The sequence below is a fragment of the Littorina saxatilis genome, linkage group LG8, assembly GCF_037325665.1.
Source record: "Littorina saxatilis isolate snail1 linkage group LG8, US_GU_Lsax_2.0, whole genome shotgun sequence".
Taxonomy (NCBI): Eukaryota; Metazoa; Mollusca; class Gastropoda; order Littorinimorpha; family Littorinidae; genus Littorina; species Littorina saxatilis.
Window position 1 is genome coordinate 62,263,089 of NC_090252.1, and position 12,318 is coordinate 62,275,406.

At 41.8% G+C, this 12,318-nt stretch overlaps 1 long non-coding RNA gene across 1 annotated transcript; it reads left to right on the top strand.

Moving 5' to 3' along the window:
* The first annotated feature begins 1,884 nt into the window (after nucleotides 1-1,884).
* On the top strand, nucleotides 1,885-11,567 carry LOC138974039 (uncharacterized). Its single transcript, XR_011458272.1, has 2 exons — nucleotides 1,885-3,542; nucleotides 11,362-11,567. It is a non-coding gene; the product is annotated as an uncharacterized lncRNA (long non-coding RNA).
* Nucleotides 11,568-12,318: the final 751 nt, after the last annotated feature.

Sequence of the window (12,318 nt, forward strand, 5' to 3'; positions counted from 1 at the left end):
AAATGTTTCAGTGACAGTTTAAACGAGCTTTTTTTGACGCAATGGTTAAAAACGGAGGTATCTTAAACAGCATAGTTCAGCGATAATATTAGCGTTAAAATACTTTAAAGACACGCACACACACACAGAGACGAGCACTCACACATGCACATGCGCACACTCAAACACACACACACATTCATGTACACATACACATGCATACACACGCACCCACGTACATACACACACCGTCACACACACACACACAAACACAAACACACACACACGCACACACACACACACACACACACACACACACAGGCTGACAAGATATGACGAATTTGTATTTGCTTTATTATATCCTTCTCAGTGCCTGTCTCTCTCCGAATCTCTCTCCGTCTGTCTCTCTCTGAATCTCTCTCCGTCTGTCTCTCTCTCTGTCTCTCTCCGTCTGTCTCTGTCTGAATCTCTCTCCGTCTGTCTCAGTCTCTCCGAATCTCTCTCTGAATCTCTCTCCGTCTGTCTCTCTGTCTCTCAGTGCCTGTCTATGTCTGAATCTCTCTCCGTCTGTCTCTCTCTGTCTGTCTCTCTCTGTCTGTCTCTCTCTGTCTGTCTGTCTCTCTCTGTCTGTCTCTCTCTGAATCTCTCTCCGTCTGTCTCTCTCTGTCTGTCTCTCTCTGTCTCTGAATCTCTCTCCGTCTGTCTCTCTCCGAATCTCTCTCCGTCTGTCTCTCTCCGTCTGTCTCTCTCTGTCTCTCTCTGTCTGTCTCTCTCTGAATCTCTCTCCGTCTGTCTCTCTCTGTCTCTCTCTCTGTCTGTCTCTCTCTGAATCTCTCTCCGTCTGTCTCTCTCTGAATTTCTCTCCGTCTGTCTCTCTCTGTCTGTCTCTCTCTGTCTCTGAATCTCAGTCTCTCCGTCTGTCTCTCTCCGAATCTCTCTCCGTCTGTCTCTCTCCGTCTGTCTCTCTCCGAATCTCTCTCGGTCTGTCTCTCTCTGAATCTCTCGCTGTATGTCTACCTGTCTCTTTGTCTCTCTATATCTGTCTCTCTCTGTCTGTCTGTCTCCAAGTCTCGGTCTGTCTCTCTCTGAATCTCTCTCCGTCTGTCTCTCTCTGTCTGTCTCTCTCTGTCTCTGAATCTCAGTCTCTCCGTCTGTCTCTCTCCGAATCTCTCTCCGTCTGTCTCTCTCTGAATCTCTCTCCGTCTGTCTCTCTCTCTGTCTCTCTCCGTCTGTCTCTCTCCGTCTACGGTCTCTCTCTGTCTCTCTTCCCGTTGGTATTCATTCAATCCCCCATTGTCATTAATAACTTGTTTTAAAAATCATCAACACGCTCCAATCTCGTAGCAGTAATCCTAAACTCGTACTAAGGCCAAGCTGATGAGAAAGAGAGAGAGAGAGAGACTGAGAGAGAGAGAGAGAGAGAGAGAGAGAGAGAGAGAGAGAGAGAGAGAGTGAGAGACAGAGCTCGAGAGAGAGAGAGAGTGAGACAGACAGACAGAGACAGACATACAGACATAAGGACAGACAGGTCAAAGCAATAACGAATGTAACGCACAGAACAGAAGACATTGCAAGTTTAGCGACAACCTCCCATCCCCTAACAGTTTCAAAGAAAGGCCGTACACGCGCCACTGTAGGCCTGGCAGTCTGGATCCACACTTTTCACGATTTGGCAACCTTCTTTGCAACTTTGCGAAAGGTCGTTCGTGTATTTATGTAACGTAATTCTATTATCTCACCCTATCCTTCCACCCCTCTCCGCCCCCCTCACGCCTGTCATCAGTTACCCTTTATTAATTCAAGTTGTGCTGCCGAGTGTGGTTGTTTCAAGTGTATTCATAACAAGCAAGTTCAAGTTTTGCGTAGTTTGCCACACCCTTGTAGATTGACGGTATCGTCTGTAACACATTCAAAATCTAACTTGTTTTGAACATGTACATAAAGCTAGGTTTGTAGTTAAAGGGAAGAAACTGTTGTTTTTGGGTAATGTGAACATTGATTGTTACCTCCCTTAAATTAGTCTTTTCAACTTGACTAACTCAGTTTATATTTTTGGATTTAGATAACATTGTTCAAGCTGTTTTAAAAGTGTTTTTGATTAGGTGTTAATTATAAACTTTAATAAGTCGTAAAGATATTTGTTAGAAAATCTTCCAGTTCAGAATTTAGAGTTTTAGCGTCACTTCCGCCCTCTGCTTGAGAAGTCGTCAAGATGGTGTGAAACCTCTGGACAACATTTTGGTTCTAAATCAGGTGAATACTGATTTTTACATTGTCATCCGCTTGGTGTATGATTAGTTATTAGTTTAGCAAGATGAATATTATAAATTGGAGTGGTTATTTTTGTAAACCTGTTCTGAAATTGAAATATTTGTAATTTGACAATGTGGTGGGGTTTTTGACAGAAGCACCGGTCACAGAAATGGGGCAGAAAATTTGTATTTTTGGTTGTAGTAAATGTATGAAGTGCATAGACGGAAAGATAAGTGTGTTACTGATGTTTTGAAGTTAAAACTTGAATAGGGTTTAGGTTTTGTAAAGAAATTTGGTTTTGAATTATAATTTGAAGTAAAAGAAAGTTTTGCGCATGCGCGGGAATAACCGAAAGCGCATCGCATAGTTGGAAAGTTGGCTGTTGTTGTTTTATGGAACAAAAGTGTTTGTGACTAGTGTTTTATTTGAGATGTTTGAGGTGAGATTTCATTCCAAGTGATTTAGACATTGTGAATTGAAGAAGTTTGGTCAAAATGGTCAGTTTATCACTGCAGATAAATGTGATTATGTATGGACACTTCTTGTAGCTAGTTTTGAGTTTGTAACAATGGTGGAGTGGAACACATTGATGTGTGGTATTGTTACAGAGAAGAACAAAGATGGTTAGTCACTGTCTTGTAGGATAACATATAGTCTTTCTGTTTCTGTCAATGAAGATGGGATTGATCACAGTAGGCATAATGTTACTCCTGTGTTAGGAAGAAGATTTTGCTGTTTATAGTTGGTAAATAGTAAATGATGTCTAAATATCAGCTGTTTCTAGTTGATAATGTGGAATGATAGATAGTGGTGTGTTTGAACACAGTAACTATGTGGTAATTATTAGTCATAATTACTAGCCTCTGGTAATATCTGGTAAATATGATTTGTGTTTTGTTGTGTGCTAATAAGGAAACGTTGTGTTTAATTTCAGAGCCAACCTGTCTGGGTTTCACGTTACATGTCTGACTGAGTAGTTTGTGTTCTTAGATTTTGGTGAAGCACCTTACGAACACTGGGTTTTTTAGGGTTTTTAATTAGGTTTTTCAACTAAGTACTTTAACTGGGTTTTTTAGGGTTTTTAATTAGGTTTTTCAACTAAGTACTTTAACTGGGTTTTTAAGGTTTTGACTTTAAGATTTTGGTCTTTAGGTCTAACACTGTTCTTTAGTCATTGTGTTTGATTTTTGGAAGTTGGGTTTTGTTGAAAAAGAAAACTCAAGAGAATAAAAGAAGTTTGAAACATATTTCTGTATTTGTGTTATTCATTTAACACATAATATCCCCTACCCCCTTTCTTAACATAATTGGTTTTTCTAAATATAACTTGAAGGGTCAAGAGTGTTACAAAATGGCGTCCCTGGGTGGGCTAGGGGGTATGTAGAAATATTAAACAGTAGTAAAACCCAGTGTTCTAGTGCCGCTTCATCATGGCCAGTGGTGGCCAAGAACTGAGCTCTCGGACAGATGTGTGTGATCGTGAAGGCATGACACCGCGCATGCTGGGACGTGGACGGGGGACACCGTTGGCGCGGGGGCTGTACACCACCCCTGGTTCCAATACATCCGACAGCGGACTTTTCATGCCGACATCCACTCCCGAAGTTATTCCAACAGCATCAGGTGCGCCCATCATCGTCCATGTGAAGGCACCCACTCAATCTCCTCGTTTGGGAATTTTTACGGGGACTAAACCAGGCGGAGGCGCGGAAGTCAACTTCAACGACTGGAAGGAAAAGGTAGAACAATTCCTTGAGGAGGAGAGAGAAGAAGGAATAAGACTGTCGCGAGTCCGTGCCAGCCTTAGGGGACTGGCGAAAGTACAAACCCAACAATGCACCACAGGCGAAGACATTCTCTCCACCCTTCAGTCGATCTATGGGGCTACGAAAACTGTGGAGGACTTATACCTGGAGTTTGTTCAGATGTCGGCCACCAAGTCTGAAAACCCAGCAGATTTCCTAACAAGACTATGGGCAAAATTCAGCGAAGTAAACAGGAATAACCAGTATACCAGAGATGAAACACAACGGAAGGTGTACCATTTGTTCATGACACAGCTTAATCAGCGTCAGCCTATGTTGGCTCTTGAACTGAGAAATCTCCATGGCCTACCGGGTGTTGCTAGTCCAGACCTTGCCCATGTGCTTCGGCGTGTAAGAGAGTTAGAAGCACCAGGAGTGGCTGTGAAGGCTACCACGGCAGCAGTGGGTGTCGCTAGTCCTCAACCAGAGATTGACTACGAGAAATTATCTACCATGGTGGCTCAGAAACTGCAGGCGTCTTCGCTGGTGTCGGACATCAGACAACCGCATCCACAGAGAGACTCTCCAAATCCACAAATGAGGGGGGCGTGCTACGTGTGCAAGGAATTTGGACACTACGCACGACAGTGCCCAAACAGACGTCGTGACAACAGAAGTGAGCAGTTAAACTACCTACAGTCAGGGACGAGAGGCAGCCGCTGACTGATGAGAATGTTCATCGCCTCGAAGAAGCCGCCAACATCTTGGAGTCGGGAGAACTGTACAAACATTCTGTTCGACTTGCTGCATCATTGATGGTGACAGTGCAGCCAGGGAATACTATGGAGCTGCGGGGTTCGCTGAGTGCAGCAGATCATAGCAAGGTGGACATCTTTGCTAGAACAGAGGAGCAGTTACCGAGTGGACTTAAAATCGTCAGTGCTGAAGTACGGAGTGATGAACAGTCGGTGCGCATTGTGTTGCATAACTCGTCCAGACGGAATGTGACAATTGATTCCACAGTTGTGCTTGCTGAGTTGCATTCATCTAACGATGCCACAGACATTGAGTCCTTAGTTGGACCTAGTTTTGAAACTTCATGTGTCCTGAAAGACTCTGTAAGAGCAAAATGTCTGATTGATAGCGGAAGTCAAGTGTCGATATTGAGTGAGTCACTGTTCCGAGAACACTTTGATCAAGATGATTTGAAACCACTTGAAGGACTTAAAGTGACAGGGGCAGGGGGACACAACATTCCTTACCTGGGGTATGTCAGGACAACTGTAGCATTTTCGTCAAGGGTTGTGGGGGTTGATGACTGTGTTGACACCATGTTCTTAGTATGTGCGGATACAGATTACTCTATGAGAGTTCCTGTGATCATCGGCACAAACACTTTAAAACTGCTATCTAACCATTGTGAGCAGGTGGCAGGCAGGGCCTTTGTACATACACATACTCTGGCAGAAGAGGTCCGTTTCATGTACAAAGATTTGAGGAGGGATGACACAGGCCGTCTTGGGTCTGCAAAATTGTTAGGCCCTGAGGTTGTTGTGCCAGCTGGAGAAAGTGTGGAAGTGTCGTGTATTTCCCGCATTGGTACACTGGGTACACGTGATTCAGTTCTTGTCCAAGAGCCAACAGTAAAACCTCTACCAGAGGGAGTCAAAGTTGTTGCGTGCAGAGTGCCTGCTAGCTGCCTGCCTAGATTCAAAGTCATTTTGTGTAATGATTCTGATCATGACATTGTATTGAAGAAGCACCAAGTTGTTGCTGATGTGTATGTTTTCAGCAGCACATATGATTGGAAGCATGTGTACGACACTTTGATACAGCATGATGATGATGATGTAGCCACAGGTGAACAAAACAATGTCCATGATAGTGTGCATGCATGTTCTGTTGATGTTGATGTGGATGCAGGGAAAATTCAGACTGAGAAGATTGAATTTAAGTTTGGTGAAGAAACACCAGTGGAATGGCAGACTAAGTTTTCTCAGAAACTGCAGTCCTTTCAGGATGTCTTTGTTCGTTCACCTTTTGATATCACTGCTGCTGATACAGAACCAGTTGACATCGAGTTAGAGCCAGGTCCAGCAGTGAGGAATAGAGCTAGGCCGATACCCCCTCAGGATTTTGAAGACTGTCGAAGACATATTCAGGGCCTTTTGGATGCGCAGATTATTCGGCCTTCAAATTCTCCTTTTGCTTCCCCCATAGTTCTGTGTAGGAAGAAGAACGGTGATCTGAGGCTTGTATGTGACTATCGAGCAATTAACTCAAGAACGGTTAGGGATAGTTATGCAGTGCCGAAGATTGAGGATTTGTTCCTGACGTTGAGTGGGGCGAAGTGGTACACATCTATGGATTTGTGTAAGGCTTACTTCCAGATTCCAATGACTGAGAGAGCTATGAAAATTTCAGCATTTGTGACTCCCTTCGGCGTATTTGAATGGGCTCGCCTCAGTCAGGGATTATGTAATGCTCCGGCCCAGTTCCAGAGAATACTAGAAGGCACTTTTCGAGATATGAACTTGGTAGAACTGATCATTTTTCTCGACGATTTGCTGGTCCATGGAAAAACTTTGGAAGAGCTAGAAGAGCGCACTGTGAAAGTGTTAGAGAGGCTACGAAAGTTCAAACTAAAGCTTGACCCAGCCAAGTGTGTTTTTGGAGCAACAGAGATCAAACATCTTGGTTTCGTCATTTCTGAAAATAACATCAAACCAGACCCTGATAAGCTTTCTGCTGTCACTTCCTGGCCCAAACCCAAGACAGTTAGGGAAGTAAAACAGTTTCTTGGCTTTGCTGGAGTATATCGCAGGTTCATACCAGATTATTCTGCAATAGCGAAACCTCTGAATGACTTGACCAAGGGTTATGTGCCCATGAAGAGCCGTGGTTCTCAAAAGAAAAAGCCAGGCGTTCTGAATCTGTCTTCTGATATAACCGCCGCCTGGGGTGAGAAGGAGGATAGGGCATTTGACGCTTTGAAAGAGGCGTTGACAAGTGATTTGGTCCTAGGTATAGCTGATAGAACTAGGCCATTCTTTCTGCATACTGATGCGTCGCTTACTTCCTTGGGAGCTGTACTTTACCAAGAGTTTGATGGACAGATGAGAGTGATAGCCTATGCGAGTAGGGGGCTAAACAAATCTGAGCAAAACTACCCGGCTCACAAGCGGGAGTTCTTGGCATTAAAATGGGCTATGGGCGAGAAGTTCAGGGATTATCTTTTTGGTGCGAAGGTTACAGTAGTGACTGATAATAATCCCCTGTGTTACGTCCTCAAGAATGCCAAACTGGATGCAACCTGTCACCGGTGGCTAGCGTCATTGTCGCTCTTTGATTTTGATTTGAGATACAAACGTGGCGTGACCCATGTTGAGGCAGACCGTCTGTCTAGACGTAGGCATTCTCCACCTGAGGAAGACGAGGAGTATGTGAAGACTATGGAAAAGATATCTTTTTTGATGGATAAAGCAAAGGCTTTTGGAGATGAAAATGATTGCATGGTTGTGGACCAAGATTCTGTGCAAGCTATTTTTCAGGCACACAGGGTATTTCGCACGGTTCATTCTTGTGGTCAGACTGTAGGGATAGGGGATGAAAAACAGGATAGTTCAGAGTCCGATTTGGATGAGGAGTTCATTCCTGCTGTTGAGCTCTTGACGAAAGACCCGTCGTTGATCCCTGAGAATATTTTGGACCCAAAAGAAGCAGTTTTTGACACTGTGTCACATGATGAATGGGTAAAGATACAGGGGGAGGACACAAACTTGAGAAAGGTGATTCGAGCGTTGAAAGAAGGAAAAGAGTTGGTAGCGTCAGAGTTGGATTCCCAAGAGTTCAGAGTGTTCTGTAGGGAAAAGAAAAAGTTGTTTCTGAGAAACGAAGTACTGTACAGAAAAGTAGAGGAGGAAGAAGGAGTTAGGTGGCAGCTAGTCATTCCTAGTGTACTGAGAAAAAAGGCTCTGTCAGGTGTCCATGAGGATTTATTCCATACTCATTTTGATGACGGAGTTGTACAACTTCGAAAGAGATTTTTCTGGCCGTACATGGCACGTGACTTGGAAAAGAAGATTCGACGCTGTGGTCGATGTGTACGAAAAGGGGCGTCACAACAAAAAGCACCTATGCAGTCGATTGTCACTACTTTCCCGTTGGAGCTCTTGTCCATTGATTACCTGACAATAGAGGTAAAAGGTCAGAAGCAGAATATCTTGGTGATACTTGATCATTTTACTAAATTCGCTACTGCCGTCTGTACAAAGGATCAAACTGCGAAGACAGTTGCTACTGTGTTATGGCAAAAATGGTTTTCAGTGTACGGATTTTGTGCCAGGATATTGTCTGATCAAGGTAGAGATTTCGAATCTCAGCTAATCAAAGAGTTGTGTCAGTTAGCAGGCATACAGAAGTGTCGTACAACTCCGTACCATCCTAGTGGAAACCCGGTTGAGCGGTATAACAGGAGTTTGCTCAACATGATCAGAAGTCTAGAAGATGATAAGAAATCGGACTGGAGAAAGAGTTTGCCAGCTATAGTACATGCTTATAACTGCTGTAATCATCAAAGCACAGGGTTTTGTCCCTACTTTCTTTTTTTCGGAAGGCATCCTAGGCTACCAATAGACTTGGCGTTTGGTGTTGATCTAAACCAGTCAAAGAAGACAAAATCTACCAGTCAGTATGTGAGGGACCTGAAAAGTAGACTGTCGGGGGCATATCAGAAAGCTGCTGAACAAATGAAAAAGTCTAGAATGCGGAACAAGGTCAGATATGATTCTTCAGCTCATGCTGCAGAGTTAGAAAGTGGAGATAGGGTTCTTGTTCGCAGATTAGGGCCTAGACTAGACAGCAAAGTCACTGACAAGTGGGAAAAAGATGTGTATGTGGTGATATCCAAAGCTGAAGGATTGCCAGTGTATACGGTACAGGAGGAAAGAGGTTCTGGACCCAAGAGAACTTTACATCGGAATTATCTGTTACCTATTGGGGTTTTGGATGAGAACTGTTCCGAAAAGCTGACTAGCCATAGAGAACCAGTACAAAACCAAGATAAAACTGAGACGAAGTCCAAGGAGAAAGGAGCAGAGTTTTGTGAGGAAACTATAGATCAGGAGTTTGACATTGAGATTACTACTGAACCAAAAAAGTTGAGGGTTGAAGCTCCTGTGCTTATACCGCAGAAGGTGGGGACAGACGAGAAACAAGAATTAGAGGATGTTACTGATGTGCAGACTGTAGAGTCTGGGGAGGTCAGTGGAGAGGTTCCAGATGATGGAAACTCTAGTTGTAGCACTAGCAGTGGAGATTCTGAGTTGGTTGATCAGAATGATGAGGCTAGTGGTGAGTCTGCAGATGAAAATCCTGAACATCAAACTGAGAAAAAAGAGCTCAGGAGGTCTACAAGACCAAGAAAACCGGTGGAAAAACTGAATTTGATGCACAGTGTGAGTGGCAAGGTAGATACGCAAACGCAAACTGTACCTGTTGTCTGTGTGTGTGGGAAAGTTGAAGATTTTCGTCCACCTGATTTATCTGGGGCTTACCTAGATGAAGAACTTGTAGACTGTGTGATGAATCAGTTGAGTGTTTTAATGGAAACACCGCTAAAGAAATCCAGGGTGGTTTTCATTGAGAGAATATTAACGGGGTTAATGCATGTTTGAGTGCATTGCGTAAACAGTGGACTACTGTTTTTGTCAGTTGTAGTCTTGACTGTGTGTTGGTCGCCATCAGGCTAACAGTTGAGTCTTGGGTATTATGACAAATTGTTTTTGTTGGACTGTATGAATGGAGTTTTGGTTATGAAAAACATAGTAATACAGTTATTTTGTTATTATGTAGTGTATGGAGAATATGTAGACTGTAGAATATGATGTAAAAAGAGAAATTGATTTTCGTATTAGGAGTTAGTTTTGTTGTTTTTGTCAAATGTTCTTATTTTTCAAATGGAGAAACATTTTTCCTCAGGAGGGGTGAATGTAACACATTCAAAACCTAACTTGTTTTGAACATGTACATAAAGCTAGGTTTGTAGTTAAAGGGAAGAAACTGTTGTTTTTGGGTAATGTGAACATTGATTGTTACCTCCCTTAAATTAGTCTTTTCAACTTGACTAACTCAGTTTATATTTTTGGATTTAGATAACATTGTTCAAGCTGTTTTAAAAGTGTTTTTGATTAGGTGTTAATTATAAACTTTAATAAGTCGTAAAGATATTTGTTAGAAAATCTTCCAGTTCAGAATTTAGAGTTTTAGCGTCACTTCCGCCCTCTGCTTGAGAAGTCGTCAAGATGGTGTGAAACCTCTGGACAACATTTTGGTTCTAAATCAGGTGAATACTGATTTTTACATTGTCATCCGCTTGGTGTATGATTAGTTATTAGTTTAGCAAGATGAATATTATAAATTGGAGTGGTTATTTTTGTAAACCTGTTCTGAAATTGAAATATTTGTAATTTGACAATGTGGTGGGGTTTTTGACAGAAGCACCGGTCACAGAAATGGGGCAGAAAATTTGTATTTTTGGTTGTAGTAAATGTATGAAGTGCATAGACGGAAAGATAAGTGTGTTACTGATGTTTTGAAGTTAAAACTTGAATAGGGTTTAGGTTTTGTAAAGAAATTTGGTTTTGAATTATAATTTGAAGTAAAAGAAAGTTTTGCGCATGCGCGGGAATAACCGAAAGCGCATCGCATAGTTGGAAAGTTGGCTGTTGTTGTTTTATGGAACAAAAGTGTTTGTGACTAGTGTTTTATTTGAGATGTTTGAGGTGAGATTTCATTCCAAGTGATTTAGACATTGTGAATTGAAGAAGTTTGGTCAAAATGGTCAGTTTATCACTGCAGATAAATGTGATTATGTATGGACACTTCTTGTAGCTAGTTTTGAGTTTGTAACAATGGTGGAGTGGAACACATTGATGTGTGGTATTGTTACAGAGAAGAACAAAGATGGTTAGTCACTGTCTTGTAGGATAACATATAGTCTTTCTGTTTCTGTCAATGAAGATGGGATTGATCACAGTAGGCATAATGTTACTCCTGTGTTAGGAAGAAGATTTTGCTGTTTATAGTTGGTAAATAGTAAATGATGTCTAAATATCAGCTGTTTCTAGTTGATAATGTGGAATGATAGATAGTGGTGTGTTTGAACACAGTAACTATGTGGTAATTATTAGTCATAATTACTAGCCTCTGGTAATATCTGGTAAATATGATTTGTGTTTTGTTGTGTGCTAATAAGGAAACGTTGTGTTTAATTTCAGAGCCAACCTGTCTGGGTTTCACGTTACATGTCTGACTGAGTAGTTTGTGTTCTTAGATTTTGGTGAAGCACCTTACGAACACTGGGTTTTTTAGGGTTTTTAATTAGGTTTTTCAACTAAGTACTTTAACTGGGTTTTTTAGGGTTTTTAATTAGGTTTTTCAACTAAGTACTTTAACTGGGTTTTTAAGGTTTTGACTTTAAGATTTTGGTCTTTAGGTCTAACACTGTTCTTTAGTCATTGTGTTTGATTTTTGGAAGTTGGGTTTTGTTGAAAAAGAAAACTCAAGAGAATAAAAGAAGTTTGAAACATATTTCTGTATTTGTGTTATTCATTTAACACATAATATCCCCTACCCCCTTTCTTAACATAATTGGTTTTTCTAAATATAACTTGAAGGATCAAGAGTGTTACACGTCTGTCCAATGTCTTCCATTAAAACACCAATGTCGCTTTTGCAAGCATCGTATACAATACCAACACAAGACAGAAACAATCAGTTTTGGTCAGTGATTGAAGTTACTTATTCTCTACGATACATTACTCTCGCAGATACCAGTAGTCAGAGAAATTCATCAGCTTGTGTCCACAGCCTATATAAGTCAAACACAAACTGGTCAAATACAACACGTCCCCTACAGCGGAAAACAACGACTTCAGTTACTGTCAAGTTCCGGTAAAAAGCCAGAGTATTTGCAGCAGCGAAAGGACACGAAGAAGAAAGAGAAAGGGGGGTAATTGCAAGCAACATGGCTACTACCGGGGTTATGCCCCTTTTGCTAGCACTGTTGCTGACTGGAGCTTTGTCTGCTTCTACAGGTAGGTCTTATGTTGTTGTGTTTTTGTCAGTTCGTTGTGTTGTTGTTGTTGTTTGTTTGTTTGTTTGTTAATTATTGTTATTTTGGTAGTTTGTTTCTTTAAACCAGTCAGTCATCCTTTCAGGTATTGGATGGTGATTGTTTGATCTTTTCTTGTTTGTTTGTTTGTTTGTTCGATTCAAATCGATCTCAGAAGGTGTAGCCACTTTGTGAGCACAAATTATTGTCTTCGTTTGCGCCCACACG